Source organism: Haliaeetus albicilla, chromosome 27, assembly GCF_947461875.1.
Source record: "Haliaeetus albicilla chromosome 27, bHalAlb1.1, whole genome shotgun sequence".
Taxonomy (NCBI): Eukaryota; Metazoa; Chordata; class Aves; order Accipitriformes; family Accipitridae; genus Haliaeetus; species Haliaeetus albicilla.
This window is the reverse complement of record NC_091509.1, coordinates 1,656,254-1,668,775: the sequence shown is the minus strand read 5'-3', so window position 1 is coordinate 1,668,775 and position 12,522 is coordinate 1,656,254. Positions and strand designations below refer to the sequence as shown.

General features: G+C 55.3%; 1 pseudogene; it reads right to left on the bottom strand.

Annotated features, from left to right (window-relative positions):
- Window positions 1-229: 229 nt before the first annotated feature.
- LOC138682245 (protocadherin alpha-3 pseudogene) lies at window positions 230-7,480 on the bottom strand (annotated as a pseudogene).
- Window positions 7,481-12,522: the final 5,042 nt, after the last annotated feature.

Here is a 12,522-nt window from a genome sequence, read left to right as displayed (position 1 = left end):
ATATCAGGACAGCTCTAATGGTAGTGGGCATTGATTTCATGCTGTGAGAGAGCAACCCAAATGCTGATGAGCACATCACTGCCATGGATGAGGTCTAACGTGTCGGACAATTTGGGGATGGTTGGGGTTTGGGGGTTCAAAAGAAGGCTTACGTGGATTCTTTAAGGTTGTCGCTGCTGATCCAAATATTGAAAGAACATCAAAACAGGCCAGCATATGTCATGACACTTCACTGGTGAGGAACGTAGTCCACAACCTGGGGGAAAAGGGGGACCAGCAAAAGAAAATTCCCATTTCTAACACCTGCCTTATTCGGTCACACCTCTCTCCCTGAAAAATTTATCTTATGAACTAGGCTGACAACACAGTTGGAAAAAAAACATAGGAAAAGCCCGCATTGCCTTCCCTACTTTCATAATGACTCTGGTCAGCCAACCAAAATGGAGAAATTACACCATGGGAAGAGAAAACCCTGAAGTCTCAACTGTCACCTTCCATCATGTCTCTTCCAGAGGACAATCAAAGAGGAGGATGACAGAGATTGTGACAAGAAAGCACATCCCATCCAAGCACAGTCAGCAGTCAGCAACGGAAATGGCAGAAAATAGTGCCTGGGGCCTGCCACCACCACAGCCTGCATGTCTCGCCGCTCTTCATCAATCTTGAGTGGAAATGCTACACGCCAGCAAGCAAGAGCATCTGCAAAGCTGGTGGTGTGGCACCTCTAACGCAATCGGCAGTGATTTTATTCTACGGAAGAACAATTCACACCCACAACAGCAAACCTCAGCTGGGAGAATGAAGTACTGCCCACTGTAGAAGAAGATGAGGTTGGAGACTGTGAATGTGCGCAAGTCCATGGAACCTCATGAGGTACATCTGAGGGTCCTGAGGGAATTGGCAGATGAAGTTGCCAAGCCACTATCCCTCATATTTGAAAAGTCATGACAGACTGGTGAAGTTCCCAGTGACTGGAAAAGGGGAAATATAACCCCCTTTTTTCAAAAGGGAAAAAAAGGAAGACCTGGGCAACTACAGGCCAGCCAGTCTCCCTTCTGTTCCCGGCAAGACAGTGAAGCAGATCCTCCTGGAAATTATGCTAAGGCACATGGAAAACAGAGGGGTGACTGGTGACAGCCAACGTGGCTTCACTAACGGCAAGTCATGCCTGACAAATTTCTGGTGGTCTTCTATTGCAGGGTTACAGCATTGGTGGATAAGGGAAGATGACTGACATCACCTACCTGGACTTGTGCAAAGCATTTGATACTGCCCCACACAACATCCCTGCCTCTAAAATGGAGAGACGTGGATTTGACATGTGGACCATTTGGTGGATAAGGAATTGGCTGGATGGTCACACTCAAAAAGTTCCGCTCAGTGACTCTATGTCTGGGTGGAGATCAGCAATGAGTGGTGTCCTTCTGGGGCCTGTATGGAGAACAGTATTACTTAACATCTTTGTCGGGGCCATGGACAGTGGGATTGAGTGAGCGCTCAGCAAGTTTGCAGATGACACCAAGCTGAGCGCTGCGGTTCATACTCTGGAGGGAAGGGATGCCATCCAGAGGGGCCTTGACAGGCTTGAGAGCTGGGCCCGTGCAAACCTCATGAAGTTCAACAAGGCCAAGCACAAGGTCCTGCACCTGGGTCGGGGCAATCCCAATCGTGGATACAGCCCTGGCAATGAGTGGATTGAGAGCAGCCCTGTAGACACGGACTTGGGGGTATGGGTGGATGAAAATGTGAATGTGAGCCCGCAACGTGTGCTCGCAGCCTAGAAAGCCAATCATGTCCCGGGCGGCATTCAAAAGAAGTGTGGCTCACAGGTTGGGGAAGACGATTCTCTCCCTCTACTCTGCTCTTGTGATGCCCCACCTGGAGTACTCTGTTCAGCTCTGGGGCACACAGCATAAGAAAGATGTGGTCCTGGTCGAGCACGTCTAGAGGAGGGCCACAAAGATGAGCAGGGGACTGCAGCACCTCCCCTATGACAGGTTGAGAGACTTGGGGTTGTTTAGCCTGGAGAAGAGAAGGCTCCGTGGAGACCTTATAGTGCCCTTCCACTACTTAAAGGGGGCATACCCCAAAGATCGGGAGGGACTTTTTATAAGGGAGTGTAGTGATAAGATGAAGCGTAATGGTTTTACACTGAAAGAGGGTAGTTTTAGATTAGATACTAGGAAGAAATTACCTGCTGGGAGGGTGGTGAGACACTGGAACAGGTTCCCAGAGGAGCTGTGGATGCCCCTTGCCTGGAAGTGTCCAAGGCCAGGTTGGATGGGGCTTTGAGCAACCTGATATACTGGAAAATGTCCCTGCTCATTGCAAGGGGTTTGGAACTAGATCATCTTTAAGGTCCCCTCCAACCCAAACCATTCTGTGATTCTACGGTCATGGCAACATCAACAGCTGTGGAAGCTGCTACAGATGCCCACCACTACACAAGGACAGCAGGTTGAAACACTACCCTCCCACAACGTCTTTCCCAAAACTGGAGCAAAAAGGTTCATCAGACAGTATTCAGCAGTCTGCATGTCACCCCCTCCTACCAACACATTGCCTACGGCAAGCAGGCAGCAGCACAAAGGACTGTCTCTGCTGGCAGATAGTCGTACAACACTGTGGGCGTTTCAATACCATCTAACTATCTCAAGACCCAGAAGGCCTCCAGCTCCAGATTCTTGCAGCCTGGAAAAGAATCCTGGGCAAAAACACTCTCTGCCCATCCTGCCTCATGCTCTCCTCTAGGCAGCCTCCGCTCCCCACTCTCTAATATGCGTTCTCAAGAAAAGCACACATCTCCCATTCTTGTCTTCTTAGAGCATAGGCCATGGAATTCCCAAGAATTTCCGGTTCCCACAGACAAGTCTTCCCACTGCTCAGAATCACCCTTCACATCAGGAAATGCCCAGGCCCTGCTCAATGCTAGTGCCAGAATCACCTCCACGACATGCCACAGTTTCCTTTCCCGGCTCCATCCGACTTTTGCTTATGCTTCCCATCAATGAGACCACCGCAGAAAACACACAGACGTATCACATACACAGCATCGGCAAACTCTCTGCTGATGAGCCGTCCTGTCTGGCAATGTCTTGTGGGATATTTGGAAAACAACGGACATATAGCGAACAATCCAGGCACAATGGAACTGATTATTCCGTGAGCCAGAGGCCTCTGCAGGCAGCAGGCCTCAAGGACGTAGCGAAGATTAACTGTTGCTACAAGTTTGATGAAGCAAGCACGAAAAGTAGAACAAGGCTAACTGTTGCTACAAAGTTTGATGAAATAAGCACAAAAAGCTGAACAAAGTTGGGCCTACGTGGCTGAAAGCAGGACACAAGACAAGATACAGGCGGAGGGAACCATTCGCGTGATCAGAAGGCCTTATCCTATCAAATTATTGTTTTAGGCGCGTGGACAGCATATGTTAACCAATCAACAGATGGCTTACACATGAGCAGGAACTAAAATACTTATATAAACCAAGCTATTTGGGCAATAAAGTGGCATCTGCTTTGATCATATTGATTGTGTGCAGTGTCCGTGACTTCCGCGTCGACAATGTTTCAGCTATCTCCAAGGGAAATGTTGCAGACCTGAGAGCAAGACTATTTCTGCAGGTGACATTGTGACAGCTCTAAATGGCAATAGCATCAATTTCTTGCTCTGAAAAAACAACCCAACTGTTGATGAGCACCGCACTGCAACAGATGATATTGACTACGTAGCAGAATCTGGTTTGGGTTTTGTTTTGTTGGGTTTGTTTTGTTTGGGTTTGTTTTGCTTGTTTGGTATTTTTGGGTTTGGGTTGTATTTTTTTCCCCCAACCATGTTTCCAGGGCTTCTGCAACCATGAGGCTGTTGATTCACGTATTAGAAGAACATCAAAACACACCAGTGTATGTCACGTTACTTCTCTGGCCACAAACAAGAGACCAAAACCGGGGGGATGCTGGAAACAACAAAATGAAAAGGAAATTCCCATCTCTAACACCTACCTTGTTGGGTGACACTCCTCTCCCTGAACACTTTACACTAGCAACTAGCGTTACAATGCACTTGGGAAAAAAACATAGGAAAACTACGTATTGCCTTCCCTACCTTCAAAACTCCTCCGGTGGGTGAATAAAAATGCAGAAATTATACCACGGGGAGAGAAGACCCTGAACACCCAACTGTCACCTTCCATCACAACTCTCACAGAAGGGAATCAAATCAGGACGAGGACAGAGTTTGCAACAAGAAACCACAGCAGATACCAGCATGGTCAGCAAAAAGCAACTCTAAGAAGCAGTACATAGTGCCTGCGGGACTGCCACCACCACAGCCTGCGTGTCTGGCACACCTTCAGCAAGCTCGGGTGGAAATGCTGCGCACCAGCAAGCCCGGGGGAGCGTCCGCAAAGCTGATGTCGTGGCACCTCACATCGCAGTCGGCAGGGATTTCATTCCACGGGACAACAGCCCACACCCACAACAGCAAAGATCACCTGCGGACGGCCACTGCTGCGGGGTGCGGCAACACCTTGCTTGCTTGCTTGCTTGCTTCCTCCGCCACAGCGAGAGCCCGGGGGCTCCGGCAAGGATGCCAACGTCCCGTGAACACCCGTAAGAAGCACCCGCCAAGCCCCCACCGCCCGCGGGCCCCGGCGGCTGAGCCCGGCTCCCACCAGCGCCTGCCCAGGGCCCGGGCGACAAGGGACACGGGAAGGGGGAAGGGGCGAGAGGCGACAAAGGGGGGGCACTGACCGTGTCCACGAGAGCGGGCGCCTCCGGCTGCGTCTCCTTCGCCGCGGGGACGGGCGGCGGCGGGAAGTTGGGGCTGAAAACCATCAGGTCGCTCTTGCCCGCGCCCTCCGCCACGCACAGGCTCCGGCTCTGGCGCTGCGAGTACGACCAGCTCCCCACTTCGCTGGCGCACACCAGCGTCGCCGGCCCGGGCCCCGACAGCACGGCCGCCCGCGGCGCCCACCGCGACGCCCCGTACAGCACCACCGCCAGCAGGAACAGGCTCGACACCGCGCAGATGGCCACCACCAGCCACACGTTCGTCGCCGCCGCCGCCGCCGCCGCCGCCGCGCCGCCCTCCGCGCCCGCCGCCGGCCGCGGCCCCGCCCCCGACGAGGACGAGCCCGCGGCCGCCAGCGCCGCCTCGGCGCCCTCCACCAGCGACACGCTCAGCGTGGCCGTGGCCGAGCGCGCCGGCTCGCCGTGGTCCCGCACCACGATCACCAGCCTCTGCCGCGGGCCGTCCGCCTCCTCCAGCGCCCGCGCCGTGCTCACCTCGCCGCTGTACAGCCCCACGCGGAACGGGCCCTTCCCCCGCGGCTCCCACAGCTCGTAGCGCAGCCACGCGTTGTAGCCCGAGTCCGCGTCCACCGCGCGGATCTTCGCCACCACCTGCCCCGCCGGCGCCCCCCACGCCGCCCACGCCCACAGCGCCCCCGAGCCCGAGCCCGAGCCCGAGCCCGGCCCCGACGAGCCCGCCGCCCCGCCACCCGGCCCGCCCCCGGCAGGAGCAGGCGGGAGCAGCGCCGGCGCGTTGTCGTTCTCGTCCACCACGAAGAGCTGCACCGTGGCGTTGCCGCACAGCGGCGGCTCCCCCGCGTCCACCGCCCGCACCTCGAACTGCAGCACCTGCACCTCCTCGTAGTCCAACGGCTGCAGCGCCCACAGCCGCCCGCTCTCCGCGTCCACCGACACGTAGCTCGACGCCGCCCGCCACCCCCCGCCCGCCACCGCGCCCCCGCCGACGCCCTCCGCCACCGAGTAGCTCACGCGCCCGTTGCCCGCCTCGTCCGGGTCCCGCGCCCACAGCCGCGCCAGCTCCGCGCCCGCCGCGTTGTTCTCCCGCGCCAGCACCGTGTACACGGCCTGCGTGAACGCCGGCGCGTTGTCGTTCACGTCCGACACCGGCACCCGCACCCCGCGGCTGGCGCGCAGCGCCGGCGCCCCGCCGTCCTCCGCCCGCACCTCCACCTCGTACTCCGACACCCGCTCCCGGTCCAGCGCCTCCCGCAGCACCAGCGAGTACGAGCCCGCGAACGTCGCCACCAGCCCGAACGGCGCCGCCGGCCACACCGCGCAGCGCACCCGACCGTTCGCCCCCGAGTCCCGGTCCGACACGCTCAGCAGCGCCACCACCGTCCCCACCGCCGCGTCCTCCGGCACCGGCACCGACAGCGACGTCACCCACACCTCCGGCGCGTTGTCGTTCACGTCCAGCACCTCCAGCTCCACGCTGCAGTGACCTGACAGCGGGGGCGAGCCTTTGTCTCTCGCTTCGATTTGTATCTCGTGTAAACGGACGTTTTCAAAGTCCAGGGCGCCCGTCAATCTGATCTCGCCCGTCTTGGGATCAATGCTGAAGACATGTCTGCTAACACCAGGAAGGGAACTAACGATGCTGTAAGAGAACTCATTATTGACACCCTCGTCCGGATCCGTGGCGTTCACCCGCACCACCAGCGTCCCCTCTGCAGCGCTCTCCGGCAGCTGCACTTTGTACACCGACTGGTTGAACTGGGGCGCGTTGTCGTTGGCGTCCAGCACCGAGATTACCAGCTCCATCGTGCCCGTCAGCGACGGACGGCCCCCGTCGCTCGCCGACAACACCAAACGGTGCTCAGGCATCGTCTCGCGGTCCAGAGATTTCGCGAGCACCAGGAACAGGGATTTCCTGTTCTCGTCAGAGGATTTAACATCGAGTGTAAAATACTCGCTGGGGCTGAGGGTATAGGAGAGCTGCGCGTTGGCTCCGACATCTGCATCCGACGCGCCCTCCAGCGGCAACCGAGAACCGGGCAGGGTGGTGAATTCCGCGAGGCTGAGGTTTTTCCGGGCGGCGGGGAAGAGCGGGGCGTTGTCGTTGATGTCGGTCACCTCCAGCTCCACGTGGAAGACGCGCAGCGGCCGCTCCACCAGCACCTCCAGCCGCAGGGCGCACGGCGCGCTCTTCCCGCACAGCTCCTCCCGGTCCAGCCGCGAGCTCACCACCAGCGCCCCGCTCGCCCCGCTCACCTCCACGCTCGCCCGCCGGCCCTGCGCCACCAGACGCAGCCGACGCGCCTCCGGCTCGCCCGCCTCCAGGCCCAGGTCCTGCGCCAGCCGGCCCACCACCGTCCCGGCCTTGGCTTCCTCCGGCACCGAGTAGCGCACCTGCCCGCCGCCCAGCGCCCAGGCCGCCTGCAGCACCAGCACCCGCACCACGGGCCCCCAGCACTGCCGTGGTGGTCCACAAATGCCCATCGCCGTCACCGATTCCTATTTCTCCTCACCGTCTCGTTACGGATCTTTGTATGGAACCGGGTTTAGTTGTGCAGTGTGCAGTAATGCTTTCTCAGGGGCTGCGCATCCTCTTCTCCGCTGCTCTTTTTTTCATCTGCGGTTTTTTTTACGTGTACTGGGAGGTGTTTTGCCCGCCCTTCTCTCGCTTTTATCATACAGTTTTTTATGTCAGAGCGCCATCATGTGGCTCTCTGCACGAATTGCCTCTTACGGTATCGTGCTCTGTTTCATCTTTGTCATTTTCCATTCCATGCACTGAAGTTCTTTCTCGCTTTGTTTCCGAAATCTTATCCCCAGCATTTTCACTGTATTGGTTTAGGAGAAGTGCATAGGATTCCCCTCAGCTTCTTCGTAGAGCACCCTTCTGCCAGTTTGAAACATGGTGCTTTTTGCTAGTCGCCACTAATTTTGAGGCCTGAATTTTGTTCTTCCGTTAAAACAGGCAGAAAAATCCCATCGAACTTTAATTCTTCTCGGAGACGCTTTATTTTCTTTTAAACTTGTGTTTATTGTCACCTCTATTCATCTTGGGAGTCGTAGCCCCTGTCATCAGTTTAAGTAGCCAGAAATTAATGTCACACTTGTTTTCCTAATGAAATGGTCTTGCCATAAGTTATATTGAACATATTTTTCAATTAATAGGATAGGTCCCAAGTTGACCGTGATTGGGGTTCCTTTATCAGAAACGCTGAGGTTTAATTGAAGTGTTTCCAAAAACAGGGGCGTTCTACATGCAGTTCTATACATTTCTAGGTATATTTTGTTGCAAGAAGTGTTTCCTAACCAAGCCATCGGGATGAGGGCGTTCACACGTTGGTGCTGTGAGCAAGTCTTGTAAAGATTGAGGGTAGAATGAAGAGGGAAAACGGTATCCCCTTCCTGCGGTCGTTGCCCGCCCCCCCCCCCCCCCCCCCCGGCATTCCTCTGAGAGAAGAGGAGGGTCAAATGATTCGGCGGTAACTCCTCCACAGGAGATACTCCCTGTTACCCATCAGCTCTGCTGACAGCGCAGGTGACCACCCTACTATGAAACACTGAGCAGAAAGGGGACACACAAGCAGAGCAGACTCTGAGAAACGCAGGTTACTCCACACTTCCTTCTACTCGGAGCCGAGGGGGACACGGGAGGGCAGAGGTGAGAGGAGACGCAGTCAACACGCGTGGTGACTCCAGTCCCTTGGGAGGAGCCAGCAAAGAGCCCAGTCACGGGCGAGATCTTCCTTTAAATGAGACAGGGCTGAGTTTTTCTATCTGTGCTCTCCATTCGTGCTCGCCTCCTGCCGGAGGCTCGTCTGTGTCGCAGGATACTGGAATAAATGTTACCGTCCTCCGCTCTCCCACCCCAACAAAGCCGGGAGCGCGGCTGCGGGAGGATTTTCGACCACCATTTGAAGCTTCAGGGTAAAATGCGCCGCCTGCCCACACAGCTCTTGTCCGCCCCCGTTTGCATTCACAGCCACCGGCCCCGCGGCCACCGCGCTTCCCGCAGCAGGACTAAGGATGAGAGCAACTTCTGCCGTTACCTCTGCAGCTCACATACACAGACCACAGTTCAAAAGATTATTCAACATGATTGTGCCTACTGACCTTTTTGTATTCCTGCCCGACTGATCTCCACAGCGCCGCTGATTCATATGGAAATCTGCTGCTGAAGGTAGTCAGGCTTTCCGTGGACAGCAATGATGTCTTCATTCCAGATCCATCCCGAATGCCATTTCTGTATGGCCTATGCCATCAAAACGCAAAGACGAACTCTTCCTACTCTGTCTTTGTAACTTACCTGCATTTCCTTATCCCGACCAGTGACAGGGTTTTCTCCCCAGGGAAGACATTCAGACAGATCATGTCTCATATCCCAAATCCTTGTGGAAGTTCAGCCTTTGAAGATGAAGACTGGTCTTTCCCTCCAGCGCTGCTCTCGAGCAGAGCAGCCCATGGTAAACACCAAAAGGGACCTCTGGCAGACACTGCCGCTGTCGGGGACTTGGACTTATTAAGCCCGTTAGCATCTTATCCCATTCATAACATCCACATAAGTTTTGTCATTCTCTTCCATTGTTTAGGTCTACACACGGATTTTCTGCAGTCTCACACTGTCATTACCATAGAACACAGGTAAACAGACAAATTATCCTATCAAGTGGAACAGCATTTGTTAACTTTTTCCAGGTGCAGGTGACAGAATTGATCTTTTGATAATGGAGGACCAACAAGTAAGATTCTACAAGGCACGATTTTTGCCAAGTTAATCTGGAGACACATTCTCGACCTCTGAGTTTCCTGGAGTTTTCTGACAGTTTAATTCCTGTAGCAAAAGGAAATAAAGGTTTGGGTAGAGATCACTGTCTTGACTCGTGGATAGGAAGAGGTGCCAGGACAGATCTTCTATCAACAAATTCATCACACTCACTCCATGTGAGTCCAGGATGAGAGGTGTTTAAGCAGGATAGGTTTGGTTTGGTTTTCTCTACTTATCCACTTGCTAAGTTAATCCACTTACCTGGAATAAGTAGATCTTCTCTGGAGGAGTATTTCATGCCATATTCATAGGGATGAAAATATAATGCCAATGTCAGCAAAAAGAGCACCATTTTATCTTCAAATGTCTTAGAGCCATGCTAGGGTCTAAGTTAAGCTTGCTGTAAAATGTAGTAGGATGTTTTAAATCAGTAAACAGCTCTTAATGAGATGACAAGCACTGACGTCAAGGATGTCTATTAGTGTCCCTTTTCCTGTGGTCTGAACGCTTCTCTCCACTATTTCTACATCCAGCAAGCAGCAGCTGGAATAAATGGTCCCACAACAATCTGAGCTTAGCTAGGGATAAAGGTGTTTCTGTATGCAAAGAAACAGATAAAGAATCCAGGACAACCTAGACGTTGAAAGAATTGTTTCTTGCTTACTCAAATCTAGTCCATGTGAAAGTCTCACATTCTGATGAAATCTAGCTACAACCTGAGCAGCAGTCGGTGGCATTGGCAAATCCTTAAGCATTGTAGCATTGCACTGCTATCACAGATTTACAACTAAATTGCCCTTTATAGCACCTGTATCTATAATGAGAAGCCACAAAGGTTGTAAGAAAAAGCCAAGATGATCCTGCAAAAAGGACTCGAGTTAGTGGAAGGCTTAGTTTAGCTACTCCAACTTTGGTCAGTCTCAGAGTATGCCCTATGCCTCTGACTAAGCAGCAAGACGTGAGGAGTGGTGATCCACATCAAGAAAGAAATCAGTACAGAAAAATCAGTAAAAGCTACTCACCTTTACACCCCGACAGCCCACCAAGTGCCCAGGCGTTACTTTGAGCCTCCTTCAATAGACAGGAAGGGGTGAAAGCCTAGTTAAACTTGCAAAAAAACATAACCACGAGTTTTGACATCCCAAGTTCAGTTCATCCATCAGAGCTCACAGAGTGAATGCTGGATTCTTAGAAAAACAAGTACAGCCCAATAGCAGATACCAGCCGAAAGGTTCGTCTCCTGTCATTCCTCAGACAGCAGAGGGACAAATACACTTTTCCAGGCGTATTTGGAAAGCTCTAGTTCGATCCCCGCTGAACTCAAAGCATGAGTTCAGTTACACTTTGAGACAAGAATGGGAGAATCGGCAAGAGGGAGAAAAGCAGCAGCTCCGGCAGAATCGCTGCCGTGACACAGGACGCTTCCAGCTTTACCAGCCCCGAGGTGGAAAGGGCCGCACGGCAGCTCCAGATCAGCCGGCTCCGGGCGACTGTCCCCGTCGACGGGGCTGCGGAGGGAAGAGCCCGTCCCCTCCTGAAGGGCAGGCGAGCACCGAGCTCACCTTGTCGGATTTGCCTTCCCGCGAAGCGGGTCCTTCACGCCTCTTTAAGGCAGTTTAGCGGTTAGGGCACGGCACAGAAAAGCCGAGGTCTGGTTTCAAAGCCCTCCTGAGACCGAAAGCTTTCAAAACAGCCTCTCCCACCATTCAAGAGTGCCCTAATCACCGAGAGAGGAGGGACCGCCCGTACGGGACCTCAGCGGTCCTCCAAGCGGGACGTTCCGCCCTGGGCGGTGCCGGCGGTGAGGCCGGTGAAGGGGGTGACCTGGTCACTCAGCGGCCGGAGCACACACCGCCGCGGGGTTTAGTCCCCGCTTCTTCTGCGCGTCACCTTCAGCAACCACCGAACATAACGGGGGCAGGCTCAGAGAGCGGGGAACGGACACCAAACCCGTCCCATTCCACCTCCGTCTTCAGGACGCTGGCAGAGCTGCAGCCTCCCTCTCCCGGCGTTTCTGGGGAAGCCGCCGGCGACGTCCCTCGCCGTGGCCCCAACCGCTGCTGGCACCCAGGCTGTCCCCCGGGCGGTGACGGGACCCGTCGCGGGGTCACACAAAACCTTCCCGCGGGCGTCCTGCTGCCAGCCCCACGCCGCCCAGCTCTCCCCGGCGAGCCCAGCGCCTGCCTTAGCGAGCCCGGCTCCTTCGGCCTGGCGCCGCTCGCCCGGGGAGCGGCCCAGCTCCCGGCTCGGTCGGGCTCCCCCGCCGCCACCCTCGGGAAGCGAATAGCGGTCCCGGTCGGAAAGCGCATTAAAAATAAAATAAAGAAAAATGATAATAATTTTTAAAAAGCCACTTCCAAACGGCTCCCACGCCAGCTCGTCTGTCCCCGGGAGCGGCACGGAGCCGCTTCTCCACCCCGGCCTCCCGCCTCTTCCTCCCCGCCGCCGGAAGTACCCGCCAGCCTTTCCGCCCGCCGGGCCCGGTTCCAGGCTCCAGCGGGGCGATAGCGACCCGGGGAGCGGCCAGCGGCCACCCCCCGGGAGCCGGTCAGCGGGTGCTGTCGCCCCCAGCGGGTCTAGGCTCTCGCTTTCCCCCCCCTCGAAGGGGGAAGGGACGGTTTTGCCCGCTCTCGGCCGCCGGTGGGGCAAGGCTGTGCAGAGCCAGCAAGCCCGCTTGTTCCATTTCTGCCTCTCTGTCCCGTCGCTGTAGGTTTTATCCTCAACTGGCCTTTAATTTACGCAAGAGTTCCTCCGAGTGGGATTTATGGGAGCCCGGGTTTTCTCATGTGTTAAGTGTTTCAGGGGCACGGTGCCCGCGGGCTGCCCGATCATGGGTTCTTCCTCTACAGGAAGGCACGTCTGCTGGCACGGACCACCCCCCACCCTCCGATGGCGGTCAGGGGGGATACCCTCCAGCAATAAACATTTTGGCTATTCATCCCGCGATGAGAGCTCGTATGATAACCCGTTCACGCCCCCAGCCTTCCTCAATTA